Raw genomic sequence first — 16,258 nt, 5'->3', positions numbered from 1 at the left:
CTGGATCACCCTGAAAGTAGGCTGTTAGGAATTGTGGCAGTCCAAAACACCTGGAGGGAGAGCTGAAGTTGATCCTCATCTGGGTTATGGGCCCAGGATCTCTGTGAAAGTAGGCTGTTAGGAATTATGGCAGTCCAACATACCTGGAGGGAGGACTGAAGTTGACCTACGTCTGTGTTATGGGCCCAGGATCTCCGTGGAAGTAGGCTGTTAGGAATTCTTGAAGTTGCAGTCCAAAACACCTGGAGGGAAATCTGAAGTTGACCCATATCTGGGTTGTGGGCCCAGGATCCCCATGAAAGTAGGCTGTTAGGAATTCTTGGAATTGCAGTCCGAAACACCTGGAGGGAGGGCTGAAGTTGATCCACATCTGGGTTATGGGCCCAGGATCCCCATGAAAGTTGGTTGTTAGGAATTCTTGAAGTTGCAGTCGAAGTTGACCCATGTCTGGGTTATGGGCCCAGGATCCCCATGAAAGTAGGTTGTTAGGAATTCTTGAAGTTGCAGTCGAAGTTGACCCATGTCTGGGTTATGGGCCCAGGATCCCCACGAAAGTAGTCTCTTAGGAATTGCGGGAGCTGCAGTCCAAAACACCTGGAGGGCTGAAGTTTGCCAATGCCTGCTCTACCTGCAGGGCTGTTGTCTGTGTGTGTATACCTTCATTCACAAAGTTTGTGTACACATCCATTCACAAAATACTCATCCTGTGTACACATGCAGTCCTCTCTCAGGGTGGATCTGCACTTCCTTATATTGTAGCTTAAGGGCAGAATATGTCTCTACACCAGGCATGGGCAAACTACGGTCTTTTGTGTATATATTTTTATATGAGAAAAAACAACATACAACCTTAGAAATTCATTCAAAATTATTTATTAAATAGACGTCGATTTATAAGTGTTTGCTGCTTGCAATATAATATTTTCCAGCTGTTAGTGTTTCATTTGCACAGATAAAAGCATCATAGGTTCTAAATTAATACCTGCTTCCACCTTGTCTACAGTCTTATAGGATCCTCTATGTGCCTGTTTAGTTTGCTTTTCTTTTTTATTAAGGTGTTGAATCACTGGTTGCCATTTATTACTAAAGTTCTCTCGTTGTTCTCTCAAGAGTACAGTTATTTTGTCCATTATTAGCAAATCTATGATGTATTTTTTCCCATTCTTCTAAGCGACGTATCTCTGCCATTATCTAGCATATACTGTTTGAGCTGTTACTGCCATATAAATATTTTTCCGGATTTCTTTTTTAGTTCTTCCAAAGGTACATTTGTGGTGTCATTTCGAAGTTCGTATGTAGCATCTTTTACATTAAAAAAAAAAAAGTTTTTATTGAGTGAATTAATGACATACAGAATATGGAAACTATAACTATAATATAGGTATGTAGTACATACAGGTACATTGCAACATTCTCTTGTCCATATCACTTCCCCGTAACAGATTGTAATACAGAAATATGTATAATAATAATAATAATAATAATAATGCTTTATTTATAGCCCACCCTATCTTCCCAAGGGAACTCAGGGAGACTTATAACAAAATAAAACACAATGGCAAACATGCAATGCCGAGGATGATGATGATGATAATAATAATAATAATAATAATAATAATAATAATGCTTTATTTATAGCCCGCCCTATCTTCCCAAGGGAACTCAGGGTGGCTTACAACAAAATAAAACACAATGGCAAACATGCAATGCTGAGGATGATGATAATAATAATAATAATAATAATAATAATAATAATAATAATAATAATTTTATTTTTGTACCCCGCTACCATCTCCCCAGAGGGACTCGGGGCGGCTTACAGGATAACATATAAAAAATCAAAAAGCATTAAATAAACAAGACATAATACATTCCACACGATTTGACATATAAATCCTTAAAAACTCTTAAAATTATTGGATTTCAGATGGTATGCAGCAAATTAATGAAGGTAGATATTCAGCAACTAAGTCAGTGTATATGAGGTATAATTAGTCCTCTTTGATTCCTATAATTTATTCATCCTCTATCTCAGGCATGGCAAACCTTGGCCCGCCAGGTGTTTTGGACTACAACTCCCACAATTCCTAACAGCCAGTAGAGACGTGCCGGAAAATTAGGAAAATTAGGAAAAGAACTTGAAGTGAGGTTTCCAGCTCTTTTATAAACACTTGACAGAATTTGTAACGCTGATTAAATCCTTATTATAATGTTTTTTATCTATATATATAAAAGAGTGATGGCATCACGGCGACCCACAAAACAACAAAACTACAGGCCCCCCAACCTCGAAATTTGACAACACAACCTATCATCCACGCCTCTAGGATGATACAACAAAAAGAAAAGAAAAATAAACTCCTAATTAGAGAGAGAAGAATAATTGCTTTTATCCAATTGCTGCCAGTTAGAAGACTAAGCTCCTCCAACTTGGTCTCCTAGCAACCCAATAAAAATAATAAAAAACACTAAAAATTGATACAATAAAATACTATAATAACAGAAAATAACTAAAAATAATACAAGAAAATAATAAAATATAATAAATAAAAATTTAACTTACAATAAAATTAATAAAAAAATGCAAATAACGTCAAATAAAAATTACACAACAATTTTTAACCAATACCACCACCACTTTGCCACAGCAACGCGTGGCCGGGCACAGCTAGTTTAATATAAAAGTATTTACTTAGCCTTCACCATAGCTATCATTAGATGTGGATGAGTGCACACTTTTTCTTTGCCACACCCTGTATAACGGAAGGCACACGTTTGGATGGTTATCTGTCAGGAATGTTTTGATTGGGTGTTGTTCCTGCATGGCAGGGTTGGACTGGATAGCCTTCGCGATCCCTTCCAGATCCAAGGTTCTGTGATTCTTTGAAATTTGTCTCCTAGATGACTAAAATCTTAGCAATCTCATTCCCCATTTTTTGCTTGAATCATGTCCTTTAATAATAATAATAATTTTATTTTTGTACCCCGCCACCATCTCCCCAGAGGGACTCGGGGGCGGCTTACAGATATAAAACCAGCATACAGTATACAGTATTACAAAAACTTTCTCTTCCACTTGCTCTTGCCTACTCCCCAATGTAATTTTGGAGTCTCTGTAAGTCACGTTGCTGTTGTGTGTCTTCAGGTTGTTTCTGATTTATGGCGTCCCTCTGGCATTGGGTTTCCTTGGCAATATTTGTTCAGGTGGAATTTACTTTTAACTCCCTTTGAGGCAGAGAGAGTGTGATTTACCCTAGGTCTCCCAGTGGGTTTCAATGACTAGATGAGGATTCAAACCTGGACTTCAGAGCCATTGTTTAATGCTCAGACCACTACACATATAAGGCTTATAGATATCAGCAGCTATGGCCTCGGTAGCGCAGCAGATTAAACCACTATGCAGGAAATCTGTCAACCGGAAGATTGGCAGTTCAAAGCCGTGAGTTGCGGTGAGCTCTTGACTGTAAGCCCTAGCTTCTGCCAACCTAGCAGTTCGAAAACATGCGATGTGAGTAGATAAATAGGTACTTGAGCATCGCCTCCATACGCCGGACCTTTACCTCTGTCTGTTTGTGATATTGTATGTCGTTGTGTAAAAGGCATCGAATTATTGCCTCATATGTGTTCTGTATTCCGCTCTGAGTCCTTCCGGGGAGAGAGAGTGGAATATAAATAAAGTGTATTATTCTTATTAAGGGAATGAGTGTATCTTGGTGCAGACTTGGATTGCTGCCACCTCTCCCTTCCAGGGAGGTGATGCATTGTTCACACTTGCCATCTTATAAATTGTCCCTTTGGTAGGTCAGGCCAAAGTCCTTGAAGTACAGGCTTTGGAAGGAGACAGAAGCCTGCCAGGCCCTTGTTCTGAACAGGCTTGAGAAACTGCAAGTCGCTTCTGGTGTGAGAGAATTGCCCATCTGCAAGGATGTTGTTCAGATGTTTTGAAGTTTGTACCATCCTTGTTGGAGGCTTCTCTCATATCCCTGCACAGGGAGCTGGAGCTGACAGAGAGAGCTCATCTGTGCTCTCCCCATATTCGAACCAGCCATCTTCAAGTCAGCAACCCAACCTTCAAGTCATCAGTCCTGCCGACACAAGAATTTAACCCACTGCAACTCCCAGAAAGGAAAGGCCAGTTTTCCCTCAAACTCCTTTAGTAATCAAAATTTCCATATATCAGGTCTGTGTGCCAAGTTTGGTCCAGATCCATCGGTGTTTGAGTTCACAATGCTCTCTGGATGTGGGTGAACTACAACTCCTGCAAATCAAGGTGAATTTTCCCCAAAGACCTTCTATATTTTTTGCTGGTCATGGGGGCTCTGTGTGCCAAGTTTGGTCCGATTCCATCGTTGATGATTTCAAAGTGCTCTTAGATTGCAGGTGAACTACATATCCCAGTACCTACAACTCCTATAAATCATGGTGAATTCTCCCCAAACCTTTCTAGTATGTTCAGTTGCTGATCAATTCCTCTGTTTGCTGTGTGCCATAGAAAAGAATAGGAAAGAGTTAAGGGAGAGGCAGTGGATGGGGTCATGCAAATTCCACTGGGACCAGAGTTTTCTCCCCAGGGTTTTGGACAGGAATTTATTTATTATTATTTTATTTTATTATGACACAGCAAACAAGATAGATATGCTGGATTTTGTATCACAAAATCACAAGTCGAACACTTCCCTAGTGTCTAGGACTGTGTGATGTATTTTTGGATGATGCGTGCAGATCCCAGAAGGGTGGCCTTTTGCAGTTGGCAGATCGTGATTTTGTCAATGTCTATTGTTTCCAAATGCCGGCTGAGATCTTTTGGCATGGCACCGCTGGGACCACCTGCACTGGTTTCTGCCAGAGTCTTTGAAGTTCAGTCTTGAGGTCCTGATAGCGGCTGAGTTTTTCCTGTTGTTTTTCATCAATGCGACTGTCACCTGGGATGGCGACATCAATGATCCAAACCTTTTTCTTTTCCACAACTGTGATGTCTGGTGTGTTGTGTTCCAGAACTTTGTCAGTCTGGATTTGGAAGTCCCACAGTATCTTGGCGTGCTCATTCTCCAATACTTTTGCAGGTTTGTGATCCCACCAGTTCTTTACTGCTGGGAGGTGGTACTTGAGGCATAAGTTCCAATGAATCATTTGGGCCACATAGTTGTGCCTCTGTTTGTAGTCTGTCTGTGCGATTTTCTTACAGCAGCTGAGGAAATGATCAATGGTTTCGTCAGTTTCCTTGCACAGTCTGCATTTTGGGTCATTAGCTGATTATTATTATTATTATTATTATTATTATTATTATTATTATTATTATTGACAGGAATTTCCCCATATTCTTCCTTCAGCACCCTCTGGGACCTTCTCCCGTCAATCAAAGTATCATCAGAGTTGGGAACCCACATGTATTTTCTGTAGGAATAAAAATGGTCCACCTTGGAAATGTGCATCCCTTTTTTGCAACTTCAGAGCATATGAAGTCCTACCTCTTAGATCAGTGGTTCTCAACCTGTGGTCCTCAGATGTTCTGGCCTACAACTTCATAGAATCATAGAATAGTAGAGTTGGAAGAGACCTCATGGGCCATCCAGTCCAACCCCCTGCCAAGAAGCAGGAAATCGCATTCAAAGCACCCCCGACAGATGGCCATCCAGCCTCTGTTTAAAAGCCAGTTTACCAGATGTTATAATTTCTGAGAGTTGAAGGCCAAAACATCTGGGGACCCACAGGTTGAGAACCATTGGTGTAAGTGGACACCCCAGCCGTGCACATACATACGTATTTTCACTTTTATTATGTGTATAGATTGTGCGAACCACTGTGTTAGATGATGTGCTCAAGGTGAGCCACATCGCTGAGTAGTAGACCTCTTATTTTGTATGCAAGATGCCTGATATCTCCAGGTACAGCTGATAACATAGGCAGAGCTTGGAAAAGTGTTGTATTGATAGCTGATGCCAATCAACAAAGACATGTTAAAATTGGTCTAATTCATTCAAAGGTTGCTTTCTGAATTCCTTTGCTGCTACATTGCTCTTCCTGACTGAAATCTTGGACGGTCCGTTTCCATTTCCACCTCCTATTGTTGGTCTTTTGAAAGACTTTGTGCCACTTGTGCATAAATGTAATTGATTTACAGAATAAAGATACAGCCCTGATTTCGCAACAGATTAATTTGGGGAAGTGACGGCTGCCCTTGATTCTTTGTGTTCACCTTGTCTGTGGTTGTCATGCCTTCAGCGGAGCTGCTCACTTTGCTCTGATTGAATCTAGATTTCAGTTCAGGGCAAATCTCATTGTGCCGAGATATTCTGTTTTGATTACAGCCAATTCTCCTTTGATTTCGTAAAAAATCTCTTAAAACCGAACAAGGTCCCCTTTTTAGGCAAAGACATATGTTTTTGATTAGAAGAGTTTAAAAGCTTTGGCGCATAATTATGTATTTTTAGACAGCGAGTAACCTCCTTAAAAGAGAGACTGACCCCAAAAAGGGAGCGTCTTCAGAAAGCAGCTGTTAAGGGAACCCAAGCCGAGACATCTGCAATCGACTGTCTCTCGTTTTACACTTTATGGCTGGGAAAGTTTCAAAGGCACCCGTTAGAAGAAAGCTTATTGAAAACCTGACTTCTGGAAAGCCCTTTTCCTCCCCATTTTTCCAGCTTCTGTCTATTGTTGGACTCTAAACTAGGGATGAATAACTGATACGAGGATGGCTGCCAATTTTTTCTGCCTTTGGCTGAAGAGTGGCCAAAATTTTGACTTGGCAGTGATTGCAATTCCACTTCCAGTTTGCACTTTGGGGTTTCTCAGCTTGTTTTGCAATATTTACACTCTTAAGGGGAGTTCTGATGCAATAATAATAATAATAATAATAATAATAATAATAATAATAACAACAACAACAACAACAACAACAACAACAAGAAAATTCATGACCATTCATCATTTACTGCACCCTCGCAGTGATGTTGACCGGCTATATCTGCCTAGAAGATCAGGGGGGCAGAGGACTCTTACAAGTCAAACAAGCAGTCAAAGAAGAAGAATATGCCCTGGCAGAATATGTAAAGCAAAGTGAAGAACCTGCTTTGATTGAAGTCAAAAATCAGAAACTCCTCAAAGCACAGCAGACAAAAAACCAGTACAAGAAAACCGCACTACAAACTAGAGCTGACAGCTGGCTTACAAGGAGAAGCCCTGGCTCTGGCTTACGAATGGGACCCTGAAGAAGGAGACAGAAGGCCTGATCCTTGCAGCCCAGGAGCAAGCCATCAGGACAAAGGCAATTCAGGCCAAGATCGAAAAATCAGCTGATGACCCAAAATGCAGACTGTGCAAGGAAACCGACGAAACCATTGATCATATCCTCAGCGGCTGTAAGAAAATTGCACAGACAGACTACAAACAGAGGCACAACTATGTGGCCCAAATGATTCATTGGAACTTATGCCTCAAGTACCACCTCCCAGCAGTAAAGAACTGGTGGGATCACAAACCTGCAAAAGTATTGGAAAATGAACATGCAAAGATACTGTGGGACTTACGAATCCAGACTGACAAAGTTCTGGAACACAACACACCAGACATCACAGTTGTGGAAAAGAAAAAGGTTTGGATCATTGATGTTGCCATCCCAGGTGACAGTCGCATTGACGAAAAACAACAGGAAAAACTCAGCCGCTATCAGGACCTCAAAATTGAACTTCAAAGACTCTGGCAGAAACCAGTGCAGGTGGTCCCGGTGTTGATGGGCACACTGGGTGCCGTGCCAAAAGATCTCAGCCGGCATTTGGAAACAACAGACATTGAGATCTGCCAACTGCAAAAGGCCACCCTGCTGGGATCTGTGTGCATCATCCTAAAATACATCACACAGTCCTAGACACTTGGGAAGTGTTCGACTTGTGATTTTGTGATACGAAATCCAGCATATCTATCTTGTTTGCTGTGACATAATAATAATAATAATAATAATAATAATAATAATAATAATAATAATAATAATAATAACAACAACAACCTTTAATTTATACCCCGCCATCATCTCCCATAGGGACTCGGGTTGAGAAAGGCAGGATAGAAATGACATAAATAAAACAACAATACCTGTAAAATCCCAGCAAAAATTGTAAGAATTATAACATTTCCTAAAATGTAAGTAAGGTGGATTTCTGCAATAACAAAGTGCGGAGTGGCACACTTGGTAGGTCACTGGGCTACACCGGCCTGTCTGAAGAGCCCTGTTTTAAGACTCACCTGAAAAGCTTGAAGGGTGGGAGCTAGTCTAATTTCTTTAGGTAGAATATTCCAGCATTGGGGAGCCACTACCAAGAAAGCCGTCTCTTGTCCCCACCAGACACTGATGGGACCGAGAAGGACTTTCCCAGCAGATCTCAATGCCTTTGCCGATTCATAGAAGGAGATGCAGTCTTGAAGATAGGTTGGACCCAAAGCATATAAGGCTTTATAGGTAACTACTTCACTTTGAAATGGGCCCGGGAACTTCTCAGAAGCCTGTGGAGCTGCTTTAGGAGGGGAGTGGTATGTTCCCTAAAACTTGCCCCAGTTAGTAACTTGGCTGCCGCTCTTTTCAACAATTGCAATTTCCGAGGCGTCTTCAAAGGCAGCTCCATGTAGAAGTGCATTGTAGTAATCATTCTAGATGTAACTAAGGCATGGACCACTATGGCCAGATCACGTTTTTCGAGGTACGGAGATGGCAGTTTTAACTGTGTGAAGGCCCTCCTGACCACTGCCGACACCAGAACATCAAGTGTCAGCGCTGAGTCCAGGAGGACCCTGTTGAGCACAGGTTGCCACCCTATACCCCGATTGGCCCCACAACTGACCAGGAGGGCCTCTGTCTTGTCAGGATGGAGCCTCAACTTAATAGTCCTCATCCAATCCATTACAGCTGTCAAACACTAGTCCAAGATTTGAGGAGCTTCCTTGGAATTAGGTGGAAAAGAGTAGTAGAGTTGTGTGTCATCTGCGTAGAGATGGCACCCAACTCCAAAACTCCAGATGACTTCACCCAACGGTTCCATGTAGATGTTAAAAAGCATGGAGGATAGAATGGAATCTTGCAGAACCCCACACGTCAATCACTACGGGTCTGAGCATCATCATCATCATCATCATCATCTGGGAACGGTCCTCCGGGAAGGAGCAGAGCCACTGCAAAGCAATGTTCCCAAGACCCATTCTGGAGAGCCAAACCATAATTGATGGTATTGAAAGCTGCTGAGATGTCCAAGAGAACCAGCAGAGATAGTTCTCTGCAGAGGTCATCCACCAAGACAACCAAAACAGTCTCCATTCCATGATCAGGCCTAAAACCATGACACCACTCCAGGTGGCATTTTGTGCATATGATTACTTTCTCGCTTGTGTTTTAAAAATTTGAGTAGAAGACACTGACTTTGAAGAACTAGAGGGTAACACTAAAGGATTCGCGAGCCCATGGCAAAAACATCTCTGAATATTTATCTCCTAAGAAATCCTTGTGAAATTCATGAGGTTGCTAGAAGTTGAGAAATGGCTCACACACAATCTGTGGGCTGCACTTTCTTCCCTCTCGCTTATGTAAAGCAAGCCTTGGGCTACACATTTTTCATTTCTTTTGCTAAACTTCTGTGATTTGAAACAACAACAACAACGTGAGATGCTTAACCCTTTGCAGCCCATGTATTGCACCCAGGTGGATAAAGTAGTGAGTTTTACAATCTGGAGCAGCTATCAATACTAGGCATGTCCAATCGATGAAAAAAATGTTTCGATTCTCGTTTCTAAAGTAGGGGGTGCCAGCACTTCGATATAGAAAGTATTTCCTATTTTTTTCACCCAAAAATTTCGGATATTTCCGAAAATTCGTAACGATTCTAAATGTTTCTAAAATTGCGGACGTGCATGCGCAATCACTACACACCGGGCTTGTATGGCAATCTTCCATGTGGACACAGAGGACGTTAGCCCCCACCTTTGCATCCATCGTGGAAGCTTCTGATTAGCAGGGGAGCAGCCATGTTAGGCTGCACTAAGTTCCCATTCAAGGTAGGTTGCAGAAACAAAAAAAAATTAAAATATTTTAAAAAATATATTTAAAAAAAAATTTGGTGGGGGGGAAATTAACGAAACATTAAGAGACAATTAGAGAATGGGCCAACAATGGTTCGAATTACATTGCTGGTTGCACTGTGAGACAATGTCTCAGAATGTGTATCAAAAAGCGAGAACAATCCGAAATAATTCCGATATACGATTCAAAACGATTTTTTGGACATGTCTAATGAATATTGTTGTGTATGGTTGAAGTATGGAAGTTGTCAGTGTTGGAATTCAACCGCACACTGCTCAAGTCTGCAGTCCTCAATGAGGAACAGTCAGTCAGCTTTAGAATAGGCTGAAAGTTTCCCTTTCCTCATGTAATATATCTATTTCTTCTCTTCTCTCTGATTCTACTCTCATTTTGATTGGAATAGATACTTTCCCACTACAATTCTTTACTTCTGACTTAAGCTTTTTTACACCTGAGTGCATGCTGTGTGTTTTGAGAGATCTCTCTCGCTTGTGTGTCAGGAGAGATGTAATGCTTGCTGTTTTTCCCTTCTCTTTGAAACCCTAGAAGATATGGGTGTTAGAGTAGCTCAGACCCTATTATTTTTGTAATTTTCAAGTTTAGATTCCTAAACTCTAAACCAAGGGTCCCCAAACTTTTTAAACAGGGGGCCAGTTCACGATCCTTTGGACCATTGGAGGGCCGGACTATAGTTGGCCACCAAGCAATGATGATGATGATGATAATAATAATAATAATAATAAAAGAGGGTTGGAAGAGACCGTTTGGGCCATTGAGTCCAACCCCCTTCTGCCTTTGTGCACCAAAAGCACAAGCAAAGCACTCCTGACAGATGGCCTCTCCACCTTAATGTTAATAACAACAACAACAACAACAACAACAACAAACAACAACAACAAACTTTTTAAACGGGGCCAGTTCACGATCCTTCGGACCATTGGAGGGCCGGACTATAGTTGGCCACCAAGCAATAATAATAATAATACAGTAGAGTCTCACTTATCCAACATAAAGAGCCGGCAGAATGTTGGATAAGGGAATATGTTGGATAATAAGGAGGGATTAAGGAAACGTCTATTACACATCAAATCAGGTTATGATTTTACAAATTAAGCACCAAAACATCATGTTATACAACAAATTTGACAGAAAAAGTAGGTCAATACACAGTAATGCTATGTAGTAATTACTGTATTTACGAATTTAGCACCAAAATATCACGATTTATTGAAAACATTGACTCAAAAAAATGCGTTGGAGAATCCAGAACGTTGGATAAGCGAGTGCTGGATAAGTGAGACTCTACTGTAATAATAATAATAATAACAACAACAATAAGGAGGGTTGGAAGAGACCCCTTGGGCCATTTAGTCCAACCCCCTTCTGCCTTTGTGCACCAAAAGCACAAGCAAAGCACCCCTGACAGATGGCCTCTCAGCCTCAATGTTAATAATAATAATAATAATAATAATAATAATAATTATTATTATTATTATTATTATTATTATTGTCGCCATCCCAGGTGACAGTCGCATTGATGAAAAACAACAGGAAAAACTCAGCCGCTATCAGGACCTCAAGATTGAACTTCAAAGACTCTGGCAGAAACCAGTGCAGGTGGTCCCGGTGGTGATGGGCACACTGGGTGCCGTGCCAAAAGATCTCAGCCGGCATTTGGAAACAATAGACATTGACAAAATCACGATCTGCCACCCTACTGGGATCTGCACGCATAATCCAAGAATACATCACACAGTCCTAGACACTTGGGAAGTGTTCGACTTGTGATTTTGTGATATGAAATCCAGCATATCTATCTTGTTTGCTGTGTCATAATATAATAATAATAATAATAATAATAATAATAATAATAATAATAATAATAATGGGTTGGAAGAGACCCCTTGAGCCATTTAGTCCAACCCCCTTCTGCCTTTGTGCACCATAAGCACAAGCAAAGCACCCCTGACAGATGGCCTCCCAGCCTCAATGTTAATAATAATAATAATAATAATAATAATAATAATAATAATAATAAGAAGAAAAGGAGAACCCTTGGGTTATGTAGCCCAACCCCCTTCTGCCTTTGTGCCTTGGGGGACGGATAAATGGCTTCGATGGGCTGCATGTGGCCCCCGGTCCTTAGTTTGGGGAACCCCTGCTCTAAACTCTTTATAACCACATGACACTTCATACTCTGCTTGCTGTGAGCTGATTGCTCAACTATAGATATTCTGTTTGTATTTTTTGGAGGCTATGCTATTTAGAGTAGTTTTTCCTATGACACAGAAAATCTATAACAGTCAGAGTGTGTGAGTGAGCGCAAGAAGGAAGGCACATATAGACTGTGAGCTCCTAGCTTTGTGTTGCCATTCTTTCCTTTCTTAATGGCTTTTTTATAGAAAGAGGAAAATACGAGAAAGCACAAGAAAGTAGCAAGGTGGAGTCCCAAAAAATTCCACTCATGGGTGGGGAGTTTGCATAATAAAATAGAGTGAGGGGAGAGAGAGAGAGATCTCAGTAACAGAAAACACCAAACTCCTCCCAAAGGTAAGGGAGGCATCCTTTCAGCATTGAAAGATCTGTAGGTATTCAAGATTGCTAACAACAGTGTGGCTGCCTCTTTTTGACTGTTTTAAGGTTGGCTGCCCAAAAAGTGGCATTTTTCCACAATTCTGGGGAGCTATACACCTCTGGTGTGGATCTGGGCCTGCATTGAAGCCAGAATAGTCTCCTTATTATCACTTTAGATGGTCTCATAAGACCATAGGTGAGGCCATCTAGATGATCTCATAAGGCCATCAGAATACCATAGATAAGGAAAGGGGCCCTCAAAGACCACCTAGATGGTTTCATAGGACCATAGGTAAGGAAAGTGGTCCAAAAACCATCTAGATGGTTTCATAAGGCCGTAGCTAAGCAAAGAGACCTTCAAAGACCATCTAGACGATCTCCTAAGACCATAAGTAAGCATAGAGACCTCCAAAGACCATCTAGATGGTCTCCTAAGACCATAAGTAAGCAAAGAGACCTCCAAAGACCATTTAGACGATCTCCTAAGACCATAAGTAAGCAAAGAGACCTCCAAAGACTATCTAGACGATCTCCTAAGACCATAAGTAAGCAAAGAGACCTCCAAAGACCATCTAGACGATCTCCTAAGACCATAAGTAAGCAAAGAGACCTTCAAAGACCATCTAGACGATCTCCTAAGACCATAAGTAAGCAAAGAGACCTTCAAAGACCATCTAGACGATCTCCTAAGACCATAAGTAAGCAAAGAGACCTCCAAAGACCATCTAGATGATCTCCTAAGACCATAAGTAAGCAAAGAGACCTTCAAAGACCATCTAGACGTTCTCCTAAGACCATAAGTAAGCAAAGAGACCTTCAAAGACCATCTAGACGATCTCCTAAGACCATAAGTAAGCAAAGAGACCTCCAAAGACCAGGTAGACTTTGGTCAACCCTAAGTCTAAAGTTTAGGACAGAGGCCAGGTAAATGATCTTGGAGGGCCGCATCCGGCCCATAGGCCTTTGTTTGGGGACCCCTGATCTAGACGATCTTGTAAGACCATCTAGATGGTCTCATAAGACCATAGGTGAGGAAAGGGACCCTCAGAGTCCATTTAGATGATCTCATAAGGCCATCAGAAGACCATAGATAAGGATAGGGACCCTCAAAGACCATTAGGTAGTTTCAAAAGACCATAGGTAAGGAAAGGGGCCCCCAAGGGCCATCTAGATGGTTTCATAGGACCGTAGGTAAGGAAAGTGACCTCCAAAAGCCATCTAGATGGTCTCATAAGGCCGTACCCAAGCAAAGAGACCTCCAGAGACCATCTAAGATGATCTCATAAGACCACAGGTAAGCAAAGAGACCTCCAAAGACCAGGTAGACTTAGGTCAACCCTAAGTCTAAAGTTTAGGACAGGGGCCAGGTCAATGACCTTGGAGGGCCGCATCTGGCCCACGGTCCTTATTATGGGGACCCCTGACTTAATACAACAGAAGACTGTTATAATTTGTGTACCCGCGAGGGGCTCTTTGATGCGAATCTGTTGCTTGACGCCCTGCATATGTTCACCCATTTGTCTTTAATTTCTGCCTCTCAGTTCCTGCTTGGAAACAGACCTTTGGTTTATACCATGTGTGGCCTCCTGATGCGATTGGGTTGTTCCTGGGGTGGGAAAGCTTCTGCTCTGCTGGGCTGGGTGGTCCATGCCGATGCGCCCTGCAAGACATGCTGTGTTATCACATTAAGCCTCTCTATCTATGCCGGTTAAAATCTAAAATCTCCTAGACGAAAGCCTTTGAGATATCCAGAGATATAGTGAGATATGGAGCTGATGAAAGAAAGCAGAGCTAATGCTGTCTAAACAGTGGCAGATGAATTTCCCTGCCAGCTGATTCAGAGTTTGATCGAAAGAGAGGAAAGATGGAAAGCAGATCCTGGTGGGATGGAAGCTGGTGGATCTGGTATCCTTTGGAGGGTGTGGCAGCCTTTCATGCTTTTTAGTTTTCTAATGTTTTGATCCAAATTCATTGTGTGGCCGAGCACAGCTAGTTCCATATATCTGTGGAAAGTCCAGGGTGGGAGAAAGAACTCTTGTCTGTTGGAGGCAAGTGTGAATGTTGCCATTGGCCACCTTGATTAGCATTGAATAGCCTTCCAGCTTCAAAGCCTGGTTGCTTCCTGCCTGGGGGAATCCTTTGTTGGGAGGTGTTAGCTGTCCCTGATTGTTTCCTGTCTAGAACGACGCCATATGAACTTTGAATGTATATTTTAGTTGTTTTTCTTTATTACGCTTATATTTATTGTGATGTACTCTGATTGTTGTTTATGTGATTTTAATGTGTTGCAAGCTGCTTTGGGTCCCATGAGGTAGAAAAGCAGGATATAAATAAAGATGATGATGATGATGATCCTGATTTTAGAGTTTTTTCATACTGGTAGCCAGGTTTTGTCCATTTTCATGGCTTCCGCCCTTGTTTTCATTGTTTCCTTGATTGGTATTGTAATGGATATTATTATTTATTGTATTGTTCACTGTGTTGTGATGTGTTGTTCTTTTATATGCTGTTTATATTGTATTGTTCTGGGCATGGCCCCATGTAAGCCGCCCCGGGTCCCCGTTGGGGAGATGGTGGCGGGGTATAAATAAAGTTTTATTTATTTTTATTTCCTCCTTTCTGTTGAAGTTGTCCACATGCTTGTGGATTTACCTTTACTTTTTTAGGCTCATCTTAGGGTCGCCATACATCTGAAATAATATGAAGGCACACAACAACAACAGTAACAACGTGACTTAATGGTCATTTTGTAGAAATGTATGGCACGTCTCAGAGGCAAAGATGATCTGTGACTCTTGTCTCCCTTAAAAAGCAGACCTTTCTAATGCAGGGACTGAGGCTGAGCAGCTCCAATTAACCCCAATACACTCTTAATGGGAATTTCCCACTCCGATTGATCAGCAGAACCCATTAATGCTCCTCGCTCTCATTTAAATGTAAGATCTGAATGGAAAGCATTTTACAGGAAAGAAGTGTCCATGCCCTCTGCTCTTGCTGTCTTATAAATCCCTCAACAGGGCTTTTTATTATTTTCTTTGGTCACCGGGAAGATCGAACATAGCTGTTATCTCTCAGACTGGACTCTTCCTTCAGGGTCTATTTCTTGAAAAATAACTGTCATCATTTGAGGTGACTCATTGGACGGAGAGTCCGTAATTGTCCTTGATGAGCTCCGTGTCTCTTCTCGAGCGGCCGCCATCGGCTGAAGCGTGACCTTCCCGTTCCAGCCATTCTTTCGTTTGTGAGTCGACGTAAGAGCTGAAAGTGCTGCCAGCAACTGCCAGGACAGAAAAACGTTCGCCCGAAAAGAAAGCGAGATCACTGGCCAGCCTTATAGAGCTGGGCAATTATCAGGGATTATCATTGATCCCCAAGAGACTCTTGTTGTTGTGAAAGGTGAACCTATCATGGGTTTTCTTGGCAGGATTTGTTCACAGGGAAGTGGACTTTGCCTCCCCCTGAGACTCAGAGAGTATCACTTACCCAAAACCAACCACGAAATGTCCAGGGATGAGCAAAAAATCAAACCTTCGTCTCCAGAGTCATAGCCCAGTGCTCAAGCCACTATCCCGCACCATCTATACATATAATAAAAGTGAAAATATATATGTACTAGCTGTGCCC

The 16,258-nt window shown here is 41.7% G+C and overlaps 1 protein-coding gene across 9 annotated transcripts in view; it reads left to right on the top strand.

Moving 5' to 3' along the window:
- agrn (agrin) overlaps positions 1 to 16,258 on the top strand; it is a 471,015-nt gene that overhangs the window by 51,479 nt on the left and 403,278 nt on the right. The window lies entirely within an intron of this gene.

This window comes from Anolis carolinensis, unplaced genomic scaffold, assembly GCF_035594765.1.
Source record: "Anolis carolinensis isolate JA03-04 unplaced genomic scaffold, rAnoCar3.1.pri scaffold_15, whole genome shotgun sequence".
Taxonomy (NCBI): Eukaryota; Metazoa; Chordata; class Lepidosauria; order Squamata; family Dactyloidae; genus Anolis; species Anolis carolinensis.
Note: the sequence above shows the minus strand (reverse complement) of the source record. Positions and strands in the feature narration are given on the sequence as shown.